Source organism: Arachis duranensis, unplaced genomic scaffold (assembly GCF_000817695.3).
Source record: "Arachis duranensis cultivar V14167 unplaced genomic scaffold, aradu.V14167.gnm2.J7QH unplaced_Scaffold_41175, whole genome shotgun sequence".
NCBI classification, from domain to species: Eukaryota; Viridiplantae; Streptophyta; class Magnoliopsida; order Fabales; family Fabaceae; genus Arachis; species Arachis duranensis.
In genome coordinates this window covers 60,408-71,918 of record NW_026264922.1, presented here as the reverse complement: position 1 = coordinate 71,918, position 11,511 = coordinate 60,408, and the positions used below count along the sequence as shown (strand labels likewise).

The window sequence follows — 11,511 nt, the reverse complement described above, 5'->3', positions numbered from 1 at the left end:
AGCTATGGCTTTTCCAGCTTGGGACAGACGTGGCCTTGGGATAGGTATTTGATCTTTATTAGTATAAAAAAAGAATAGACAAGTAAACCAATAAATAACGTACTCTTTAGAGGACTTATGGGTGTCTGTTTACCACGCTGATTTCATTTTCAATTTACTTATTTAACAGGAAGGACTATTTTCCTTGCCTCAGTCTTTTGGCAAGGTTTCTAGTATGTCACATCTGTATAAACAAGAAAGACCTACTAGATAAAGTGGGTAAGAACTTTGCACCCTTTATCCTTTCCCCTCGCTCTGCTAATTGCTAGGGAAGAAAAAAAGCATTCCCCCTACAGTCACTTCACTTTCCTATCATGGCCTTTCTTCATTCCTATATGGAATAATTTTCCTAAGGTGAGGCAGCGGACAGGTTTCAAACTAGTACTGGTGGACTGTCTAAAAGAAGCAAGAAAGTCAGTCTCATATACGATGATGGATTAGCGAACAGAGGTCCTACGAAGCCGCTTCTGTTATGTTATAACGAGGAAAAAAGTCAGTCTACTTCAGTTAGTAGTAAGTCTCAGTCTTAGTAGTGAGTACTAAGACTACTAGGACTAGGAAGTAGGACTATGCTATTCCAATCCTATCTTCTATCTTCTAGACTAATAGTAGCTAAAGTCACTCCCAAAGGGAAATAAGAACCGACACAGCTTCTGCTCTTCCTCCGCTATATAAGTTCATTTCTGATTCAATCAAAGCGTATTCGTCACTTCAAGCTTTGACGCAGTCAAGCAGCAAAGACCTAGACCTCTTCTCTTGCCTTCGTCCCTTCGCTCCTTGATAACACCTTCTTCCTGAAATGAAAACATCTGCAGAGCATATTCTCGTCATCCCATCTCAGAAGAAGAAGGTAATGAATGGGCTAGGAAGACACTGATTAGAAAAGCGTAGGGGTATGGTATTTTTGAAGTATATATTAAGCGTTATTTCAGCCTCTTCTCATGCGCAAGCACGGGATTTGTTTTGTGGGCATCCTCCGCTTTCAAGCTTCAGGCAAAAAGAGCAGACAGGCACTAAAAAAAAAGGGAATAGATAGAAAAGAAACCCCCTTTTCTGTCTGGTAATAGGCTTTCACCCCGAAACTAACTGCAAAAAGAAGGATTTATAATGAACAAATCTACTCATTGGAGAACTTGTTATAGAAAAGGCGCACTCCTCATATAGATTAGTGGGAAGGTTTCAGCCTGTTAGCTCATCATTCGTTTCGGGCCTAGCCACTCCTGCCCTTATTATTTCCACTTTGTTGCTTCTTTACTTTTTATTAAATATATAAGAAAAAAAAAAAGGATGGATACTTCTTGCTCATGAGTAGCTATCACTTTCCTCTTCTCCGCTAAAACCACTTCAAGTGGGTACCCTTTCTTTTTTAGTTATTTCTTTGTAATTTGCTGCTAGAATATTAAGACTAGTTAGAGCATAAGGATTAGCAGAATCGTAATAAAAAAATGGTTTTATAAATAAAATAAATAAGAGGAAAAATTCCCATACTTCTATATAGTACGAAGCACGCGTAGCACTTGCTAAGAGTTACCTAATTGATTGAATACCAGTAAATTTACCACAAGAGTCTACTCATTTCCGCAACACAATTTCATTGCTTTGGATGCGGCTCCTTTAACTGCTAATCTTTTTCCACCCGAAGGCTAGTTAAACATATGTCGAAAAGAGTCGTATCTGAATTTCTATCTGATGAGGATACTGCTGCAGCGGCTGAGTCTGTGGTAGTATGAATTCTCTTTCGGACCCTTCTCGATTAGTGTATATGAAAATGTCTTTCATCTCTGCCTCAGTGAGCGGTGGCTGGACAAGATCGTAGTGAAATCGCAGTTTTTCTAGCAACACTTTAGAGGGATTTAAGAGTGAGCTATGCCATGGAGGAAGTCTTTCAATCATGGTAGGCTCAGTCATCGATTGAGTCGAGCTAGGGTTCGAATCTTCCTGTGAGTGAGGGCGAATACTATACTTTATATAGGCAAGGCTCCTTCCTCTTGTTCAGGTTCTTATGAGTATAAGAAGAGGTAGTAGTAGCCTGAGCTCCCAACCGTGCTCTTTCATCCGTAACCCCTCCGATCACCTTGTCTTACCCAAGGTCGAAGAAAAGTTCCTGAACTGAGCTCACTGCCCTAGCCGTATGACGATGAGTCTGGCTCGGCTATTAGGCACCTTTGGTCTAGGCTTTCTCAGGCCTATCCAGAAGTCTGAAGTTCCGTCTACAGAAGGTCTAATTCTGAGCCGAAGCTCTATTTATTGCCCTATTCCCTTTCCTGACCAAAGTCACTACTAAGGAGGGGCCGGGGCGGACTGCAATTCGTCTGAGCTTAGTCTTCTCTTCTGAGACGATTGGAGGCTGGGGAAAGGGCACTCTTGAAGAAGGGCAAAATCTGAACTCGGAACTAAGCGATTGGCAGCTACTTTTTATTCTATTGAAGAATGTAGAACTCGGAAGAAAATAAGAATAGGGATGGATCCACGTCGAGCCATCCTTCTCAGTCTCGCAGCATCAATTGAATCGGCAGACACAAAGACGAAGACAGAGACGAGCTAAGATGTAAAGTAGTGGAATGGAAAAGGATGGACGAGTGGAATGAGGGAAAGCGGCTCAATTGACAAAAAAGAAGAGTATGCCCTACATGTCAACAGGGCTTAATAATAAAGGAGGAATAGGAAGAGAAAGAGCATGCATGTGTGCTAAGGCACAAGGTCCCGTATTGGCACTTTCAGGTGGGCTAAAAAAGAGCCCCAAAGGAAGCCAGTAAGCGAAATCGGAATAAAGGTTAAGTGAAACTTAAGACTTTTGAGGGAGCCTAAGGTGGTTTACTTGCTTACTTGTTAGAGTCAGGCTAATAAAATTCTTGTTTCAAAGCACTTACTTACCAAGGACCTTAATCTAGATTCAAAACCACATGAGATAGGCACATAAATCTCTCTTTCTTTTGCCATCAGTTATAATATAAACGATGGAGCGGGAATATAAAAAAAAAAAGGATGGATACTTCTTGCTCATGAGTAGCTATCACTTTCCTCTTCTCCGCTAAAACCACTTCAAGTGGGTACCCTTTCTTTTTTAGTTATTTCTTTGTAATTTGCTGCTAGAATATTAAGACTAGTTAGAGCATAAGGATTAGCAGAATCGTAATAAAAAAATGGTTTTATAAATAAAATAAATAAGAGGAAAAATTCCCATACTTCTATATAGTACGAAGCACGCGTAGCACTTGCTAAGAGTTACCTAATTGATTGAATACCAGTAAATTTACCACAAGAGTCTACTCATTTCCGCAACACAATTTCATTGCTTTGGATGCGGCTCCTTTAACTGCTAATCTTTTTCCACCCGAAGGCTAGTTAAACATATGTCGAAAAGAGTCGTATCTGAATTTCTATCTGATGAGGATACTGCTGCAGCGGCTGAGTCTGTGGTAGTATGAATTCTCTTTCGGACCCTTCTCGATTAGTGTATATGAAAATGTCTTTCATCTCTGCCTCAGTGAGCGGTGGCTGGACAAGATCGTAGTGAAATCGCAGTTTTTCTAGCAACACTTTAGAGGGATTTAAGAGTGAGCTATGCCATGGAGGAAGTCTTTCAATCATGGTAGGCTCAGTCATCGATTGAGTCGAGCTAGGGTTCGAATCTTCCTGTGAGTGAGGGCGAATACTATACTTTATATAGGCAAGGCTCCTTCCTCTTGTTCAGGTTCTTATGAGTATAAGAAGAGGTAGTAGTAGCCTGAGCTCCCAACCGTGCTCTTTCATCCGTAACCCCTCCGATCACCTTGTCTTACCCAAGGTCGAAGAAAAGTTCCTGAACTGAGCTCACTGCCCTAGCCGTATGACGATGAGTCTGGCTCGGCTATTAGGCACCTTTGGTCTAGGCTTTCTCAGGCCTATCCAGAAGTCTGAAGTTCCGTCTACAGAAGGTCTAATTCTGAGCCGAAGCTCTATTTATTGCCCTAACTAGGGACAAAATTCATGAGTGTTAAAGAGATCTCTGAGTCATACAGATTCAAGTTCAGAGATACAAAAAGATACAAAACATTAAAAAATAAAGAGAAAAGCGTAAACCGATTCTTGATTTTTTGGTTTGCGAATGTTTAAGTTTTTGAGGATTTAAAAATACTTTTAAGTCTCTGCCCTCTTCAAAATATAGATATATCGATCATTGAGTCTAATTTGTCCAATTTTAAAAATTCTCTCACGTGTATATTCGTATCAAGTAAGTCAGTACAACAGAAGTCACGTTTAATTTTTTCGTTATGTCTGACAGACCCAAGAGAATATGAGAGATCAATATGTCCAGGTTTTGAAAAGGATAGAAATTTAAATGCATTTTCAAATTGGGTGAACGACCTACGATTAAAGTGTGCTTTTATTATAGAATCCTTCTCCAAAACCCAAACAAGAGACCGCCAACCATGGCACGATATCGCGCAGCTTCTCGTTTTGGAAGGTAAAGAGGCTGGCGTAGGCGCCACAAAAGAAGACTTCCAACGTCTGCTTGGAGAATTAAAGAATCCAACAAGCGACGTCTATCTTAGGGTTTTAAATTAAAAGCCCTGGAGAAGCATCCCCGCTAATGGGGCAACCGTTACTCTTGGACAAATTCGCCAGCCACGAGGGCCAAATATCGAAATGTTAATGCGTCTGCAGCCGTTGCAGCTAAAGAAACGGAGGACTCTAATGCAATACCAAGAGATATAGTAATTATATCCCCCGCTCGTGGGAACTCAATCTAAACACACTAACTCCTAAAGCACTAAGTCCATACATCAATCCTCAAGAGAATGCCTTTCAACGGCAGCATTTACTCTAGCTTCTACTTCCGAAGTCAGAAGCCGTAAAGAGATTGATTTCATTACTATTGAGATTGAGAGCTGAAGTCTTTCTATTGAGCAGAAAACCCAAGCAAGTATTGATATTTAGAGTTACACGTCCTTAAGCTGCAAGCAGCAAGTAGTATTAGAATACAGGCAGTACTACTTAGACAGATAAGCGGGAGTTAACTCATTCTAGTTACGAAAGCCGTAAACAAAGTCATTTGATTAGGAACCTTTGAAAGCGGAGTTCCCCATCCCTGTTAATCAATTCCAAAACCCTGTAATTCGATTACTATTCCCTCACGCCACTGAACTACTATATAATTTATTCCTCTTTCCCGGAACTTACTTCGGAAGTAGAAGCTATAGGCGAAGACTTTCGCGGCTTGCTGTTAAGTAAGGTTTAAGCTAGCTACTTGCTTGTTAAAGGTGCTTGCCCCCTAGCTGGATATCCTTTACTGCATCTCCTAAGAGCTGATGACGGAATGGACCACACACCTTTCTTCCTTGACCTGGGGACTGATTCAAATGCAGCAAGGTGGTAGACCATTTCTTGAGAAAGTGGGGCACTTAATTCCCCCTTAGCCGAGTGAAAACTCGGATCCGCCTCAACAAGTGTGGAAGAGGCGGGGTCCCCAATCCCCCTATTCGTCTAAGGGGTTGCAGGTGCCTCATTACTATGTAAAGAGTCTCCGTCCGGTTTCAAATTACAGCACGAGAAAACACATATTTTCTTTTTTTTTATTGGTAGTAGTAGTAATTGTTCCTGAAGGGGGTACCTGTCCCCCCTCGCAGCAACCTCTACAGACCCCTAGTACCCCTCTCAATAAAGCTAAAAAATCTATCATCATTCTTCTTCTATTGAAATTTTCTAATGCCTTAGGCGTTTACCCCTATCTTTCAAGTTAGACTCGCTACTGCAGAATGCAGAAAGAAAGTACGGTCTAAGAGAAGGAGTCACAAACCTTCAACTCATCGAGGTCGCTTGACTAAGCGCTTTCTCTCTCTATTCGATTTGCTCTTGACGTAGTGGCCCCATTTCTCTAAGACTAAGATCGATAGACGAATGCGCCCCGTGATTAAGAGAAACTTATTAGTCCCAGAGTCTTGAAACTCAGCGCTGAAAGCCCAGTCAGCTAAGGAAGCTCAGTCAGTTGATAGATGTAACACTAAGCCAATCTGGAAAGTTGAGTAGAATCAATCAACTGGCATACCTTGAATCTAACCGACAATCCTTTCTTTCTATTCACTCCCAAGGTCGATGGGTCTCATAGCAAACCAGTCATTCATCTCGCTTCGGAGTAAGAATCTTTTCTCTGGGTTATGGCCTGTCAGGCCTCGTTTTACCCTGTCTCGAATGCTTCTCGGTTCCATCCCATCCACACCACGCCCTTGTTTCTCCCGCTAGAGCTTGCCTAGCTGTCCTCCGCCGACGGAAACCCGTTTAGGCTCGTTTGTTTAGCAGAACAAATAAGACTTTCAACCGAAATCCTTGATTTCAATTACGTTGATGAGCTGGCTGCTGTGTATTAGTATTTTTTTACATTGTTAGTCGGTACGGAATAGTGGCTGCCAAAAAAAAGGACCTCCATATTGTAGTTATATTGAGATATATTTCCAACTTGAAATTTATTGATATTGAATGCTGTTCTTTTTGGTTTTCGCTCTCATCTAATAGATTCGCATGGGACGTAATATCAGAGCGCAACATCCGCTCTTTCGAAGTGGTCTTTTTGCGAAAGGGCAATCCCAATGCCCCATAAAAGAGCTTAAGCTTTCGCTGTCGTTACAAACCAGTGGGCGAGATAAGAAACTTACTAGCCATATACACCAAACAAGCTAGCCACAGCAAGACCAACAGCTTTATGCGCAGAGGAAAACCAGTGAAAGCGGAGATATAGGCTATGAAACGAGGTAACGATTGAACAGGAATCTCCAACTCCATAATCATCGAGAAAGGCATTTATTTTAGCAGCCTGTCAAAAGCGTTTCTAAAGCGGTCTCCCGAGAATACGTTCGATTTGGTGCCTTATATATACTGAAATATACTTCTTTATTTTTTGGGAGAACAGATGGAATCTACTCTCATCAGGGAAGTACTCAGGTTCAAATCCTGGGTGATCTCAATGGTGTGTATTGTCAGTCCCGGTATAGAACTGATCGAGATGTTGAAGTAAACCCTAAGTTGCCCAACGCCTTGCGGGGGGCGTTGTCGGCCGGTTGCCTGTATCAACGTAAGATCCTCCCTACCCGACTGCCCGATAACATCCACGTACTTATACGCAAAGCTGCACTTCCCGCGCTATTCCGTGGTTCAGTAAGAGAAGGCGATCCCTTCTCAATACCTTACCGGGCCTTGAACAAGAACGAGCCGTGGGAAAGTCCCCATCGACCTTCAAAGCAGCATTTAACGCCTTTTTGAGATAGGTGAGAACTTTATCCACTAGAAAGAGAATTACCAGATACGAATACAAATAGAGTTGGAATCGATAAGCCAAAAGCTTTCAAGTTAGCTATAGTAAGGTCTGATTACAGGAAGAGCACAGGCTCGACCGATAAAGAGATCTAAGGCTTCTTTGAAGATCGAGGAACGGAGTTTCGGACAATTATGCCATTCGGAAGAAGTCTTCTAAAGAGGGAAAGCCTGTTACGAGTAAGTGGAGAGGAAAGATCTCCAGAGATTCTTAAGGGCGGACACTTCACTTCAAGCTCCGTCTATGATCGGCTTGCTTTCTCGGTATCGGCGGCTACGCTTCGCTCTATCGCTAGTGAAAGAAGATAGCAATTTAAGTCGATTTACTTAGTTAGTCGGGACTTGCTTCTTAGCGTGCAGTGGAGGCTAGCTTTCCTGTAGTAGAGCGTGGGGAGAGTGACCATCAGGGCCTTGAATAGTTTATGAGGATCTTGAATTATACAGTGCCCTAAGATCCCAATCCTCAAGCGAATGGCTTTTACTCAACCTCAATTCATTCAGTTAGGACCTCATTTCTTTCCTTGCCAGCGTGAGGAGTCAGATCGGATTCATGCACTTGCATGGAATCTGGGATAGTGGCTATTGGCAGCCTCTCTTGGCATGAGCACTAGCATCTTATCTTGCTAACATTGGCTTTTTCCTAACATAACAGCGGCTACGCACCTTCTCCCTCACTTCAAGGAATGAGTACCTTGACTTTCTCCCAGAGACATGCTTTAGACAGGAATTCCATCCCCTCTAGCCAAAGAGAGGTTTTTCCTAGTACTTACTAGAGGACTGCTACCAAGCATTCCATCTTCAATCTCCTACGGGTATAGAAAGATTAATGGCATTAAGAGCTACAAGGGAATTTTTTTTCAGAAAAAGAAAAGAACCATACATAGAGGAGCCTTAACGCCCTTTGGCACACTACTGACTATATACCTATGTTGTAAGTTTTAGGATTAGCCCTAAAGATGCCCAAGGGTAGAAGAAGGATAGATCTGACTAATTATGTCCATTCTTTGTTGCTGCTTATCCCTTTTAGTTTTAGGAAGTAATGGTGCCATCTCCCGCTAGACCAAGCGAGTGGGAGGTTTACTAGTTCATTCATAGCTCTTAGAGAGACTACCTCTAGCTCTATGATTGAGATTAGCTAGCCTTAAGCTCTTCCCGCTTCATTTCTTTTAATCACCCACGCCCCGGGTAGCGATTTGAGACTTCTCTTGAGCCTACTATAGCAATCGATGTGGAAAAAGCGAGTGAGATCTTTGCTTTATTTACGCTTTAAACTGCTGCTTTACCATCATTCGAATCATCTGACGATGAAACGGCGGTATGACTGACGTTAGTACACAACGAGTTAGGTTGGGGAAGTATGATTCAAAGGCTAAATCACTGGTTGTTGAGAGGTCTCTGTCAAGAAAAAGCTAGTGTGGGTATGGAATAGCTCCTCGAGCAAAGCGGGAGGATTTTCCAACCACAAATAGCTGGCAAAGACTGCTAAGGAGAGGCGAACTCGCGGGCAAAGACGAATTACGAGGTATCCGAATGAGCGAAGCTGCTATTGGAGTTCGAGAGCTAAGGCTAGGTTTCTTTACTGAAATATTGTTTAAGTCGAATCCGCTGTGTCAGGCTTCCGATTATATGTTTATCTCTCTATGAGACAGATCTCTCGCAAACTCTTCCTTCTTCCTCTCTCCCACTAGAGAAGCAGCAAATGATATGGCTCGTTCGTATAGGCAGATAAAAAGTGAATGCCTATGTGCCAAATAGCGTGACTCAAGATAGAATTGCAGCATGTCAATCAAGGTCCGGCCCTTCCTAATCATTTCGCATTGAGAAGGAAGGGAGACAGATCTCAATGTCATGATAAAAGGAGCGGGTCAGGACCGGGGACGGGCGTCAGAGAGAGCAGGTAATCGAATAAGTAGTGAGTAGTAAGGCTGACGGTGAGTAAAACGAACAAGCTGGGGGCTATTGAGCTTGTTGAACCAGTGAATGTTTCGGTCCGGCCTTCCAGTTACGAAGCGGATTGTGTTACACCCTTCTGTTCATCTCATCCCAGTTGTAGTTGATCCAATCGATCCAGAACCTGCGGTAGTTTAACTAGTGAAAGCAAGGCCGGGAAAGAGGAAAGCAATTCCCTTCTTTCGGTAAAGAAATTCTTTGAACTTCTCTTCTGTGAACTGCAATTCTGCTTTTCACTTTGTCTACCATCGGCGGAGGGCATCCCCTCTCAGCTTCCCTTGTTTTGTCTGTCATCGTATTTTACTTTCTCGATATGAGTCGAGCGACTTCGTACCATTGAATAGTATAACATCAGTCTTACCAATACTTCTTTCCTTGATTTCCTTTCTTACTTTCTGTGGGAAAGTTAACTAATGGAATTCTCTAGAGGAGATAGAGAATTCCATTAGTCTTTCTCTCCCGCATTGCTACTTATGGCTAGCACAGGAAATTTGACTCACTACCTAGCTGCACATTAGTACAGGTATTTATCCTGCCTTCATGCCTTTGCTTTGAAAGTCTTTCTGTTCCTGATTTTACTCCTTCATGCCATTGATGGATGACTTCGTATCTTGTGTAAGAGATATTCCTAAAAGTGTATAGAGACTGAAAGCTGCCTAAACTGGATCAATAGAATAGAACACAGGTAAGGACGAATGCGAGAGAATGAGACTCGTAGGTTGTATTTGTTACTTGCACCAGTCGTTACACCGACGCCAAAAATTCCGGCTGTACCTCGGTACGCGTACTAAGGTTCTGTCACTAGAGGCGAAACTTAGTAAGAATAACCAACCTGTAATGTAATGTCACGAATGGATGAAGCAAGCACTTTTGGATGGTATCGATCAGAGCCAATCAAGCCTTTTCCCTGATTATCGTCACTTAAATCCCACTAGCCGAAATAGAATCCGTCAGTCAAGTAAGAGAGAAGCCAGAGATCCAGATCATTAGAATACGTCACCGGCGTGAATTAGATTGGATGGGCCTTCTCGCGAAAAAGAGTAAGTTATTCCTATCACTAGGAGTAGTAGCGCTAGCGGCGCAGAAGGATAAAGTAGCTAAGCGCTAAGAAGCTATCTAGAAAGTTTCCAGCTGAGGGAAATTGGCTTAGATTGGTCTTAGCTTCGACTCGTAGTCTTCGACCACTCTTCTTCTTCTCCCCGAAGGTTGCTTGCTTCCATTCAGGTAGTTATCTATTGCTGAGAAATGGCCAAAGGAAAGTCTTATTCCACTTGCTTTCTCGCTTGACTTGAAAACTGGAAAAACTAAAAAGCTATCGGAAAGAAAACAAACAAGGAGTTTACTACGCAGGCTTTTTTTTATAGAGAGAGAGTAAGGGGTTTGCTTGCTGGCTCTCAGGGCTTATAGTCGGTTCTGTTCAAAGGTATTCCCTTTCATTAGCTACGCTCAGGTTTCACCAACTTCGCGTCGGGTTCACTTCAGTGAAATCTTGTTAAAGCAAACCAACGGTTGGTTGAACCTTAGGACGGTAGCGAAAGGTCTAGCTAACCGGGTCAATTCAAACTCACTACATACTCCATTGAATTGAGAACCCGGCGTAATTGGTTTTCTCCAGCGGCTGCGGCTCTTTTTCCTATATTCTTTCAGATGGCCCAGCTGCGTCTGCCCACTACAGAACAGGCCTTACTCCCGTGAGCAGGGTCCGCTGGCTCTTAGTATGGCTTTTTACTTTTCTGATCCGGCATGATAACAACTCGAACTCAACGTCTATTCTTTCAAGAGCAAGAGAGAGGCCAGGTCATTCATTGGGGATCCGGCGTAAGCGTCGTTTGCCCGTTGCCAATAGGATCGACTGGGGTAGTAAGATTCAATTGTTTGTGAGATTCAAAAATACGAAAGGGCCGGAAATATTGGGATCAAAAGGTTGTTATAAAGGACTAATAATCCTTTTTCCTAGGATCCAAGAAAAGAAGGGGTTTTTGGTTTTCAAATTCCTAATTACTACCCGTGTAGTGTCTACTGACTGAGTCGTGAATTAGATTGGATGGGCCGATGGAGAATCAAATTAGGAGTTGTGGAAAGGACTTTTGAGACTATGTATCAAGACTCGCGATAGGATTTGAAAGTCATTCAATATTTGATGGGTTTTTTTCTTATAGAAAAAAAGGTAGCTTGCTTACTTAGTGCTTGTGCTAAGGGATGACTTGGTTGCTTTTTTTTTTCATACTATTGTTT

General features: G+C 42.5%; 1 protein-coding gene across 1 annotated transcript in view; it reads right to left on the bottom strand.

Moving 5' to 3' along the window:
• The window catches only part of LOC127744494 (ATP synthase subunit a-like), a 3,394-nt gene extending 2,143 nt beyond the window's left edge, over nucleotides 1-1,251 (bottom strand). Inside the window, exon 1 of the mRNA XM_052256623.1 lies at nucleotides 1-1,251. This exon is cut by the window's left edge and continues 2,143 nt beyond it. The gene's annotated coding sequence lies outside the window, so the exon portion shown is untranslated.
• Nucleotides 1,252-11,511: the final 10,260 nt, after the last annotated feature.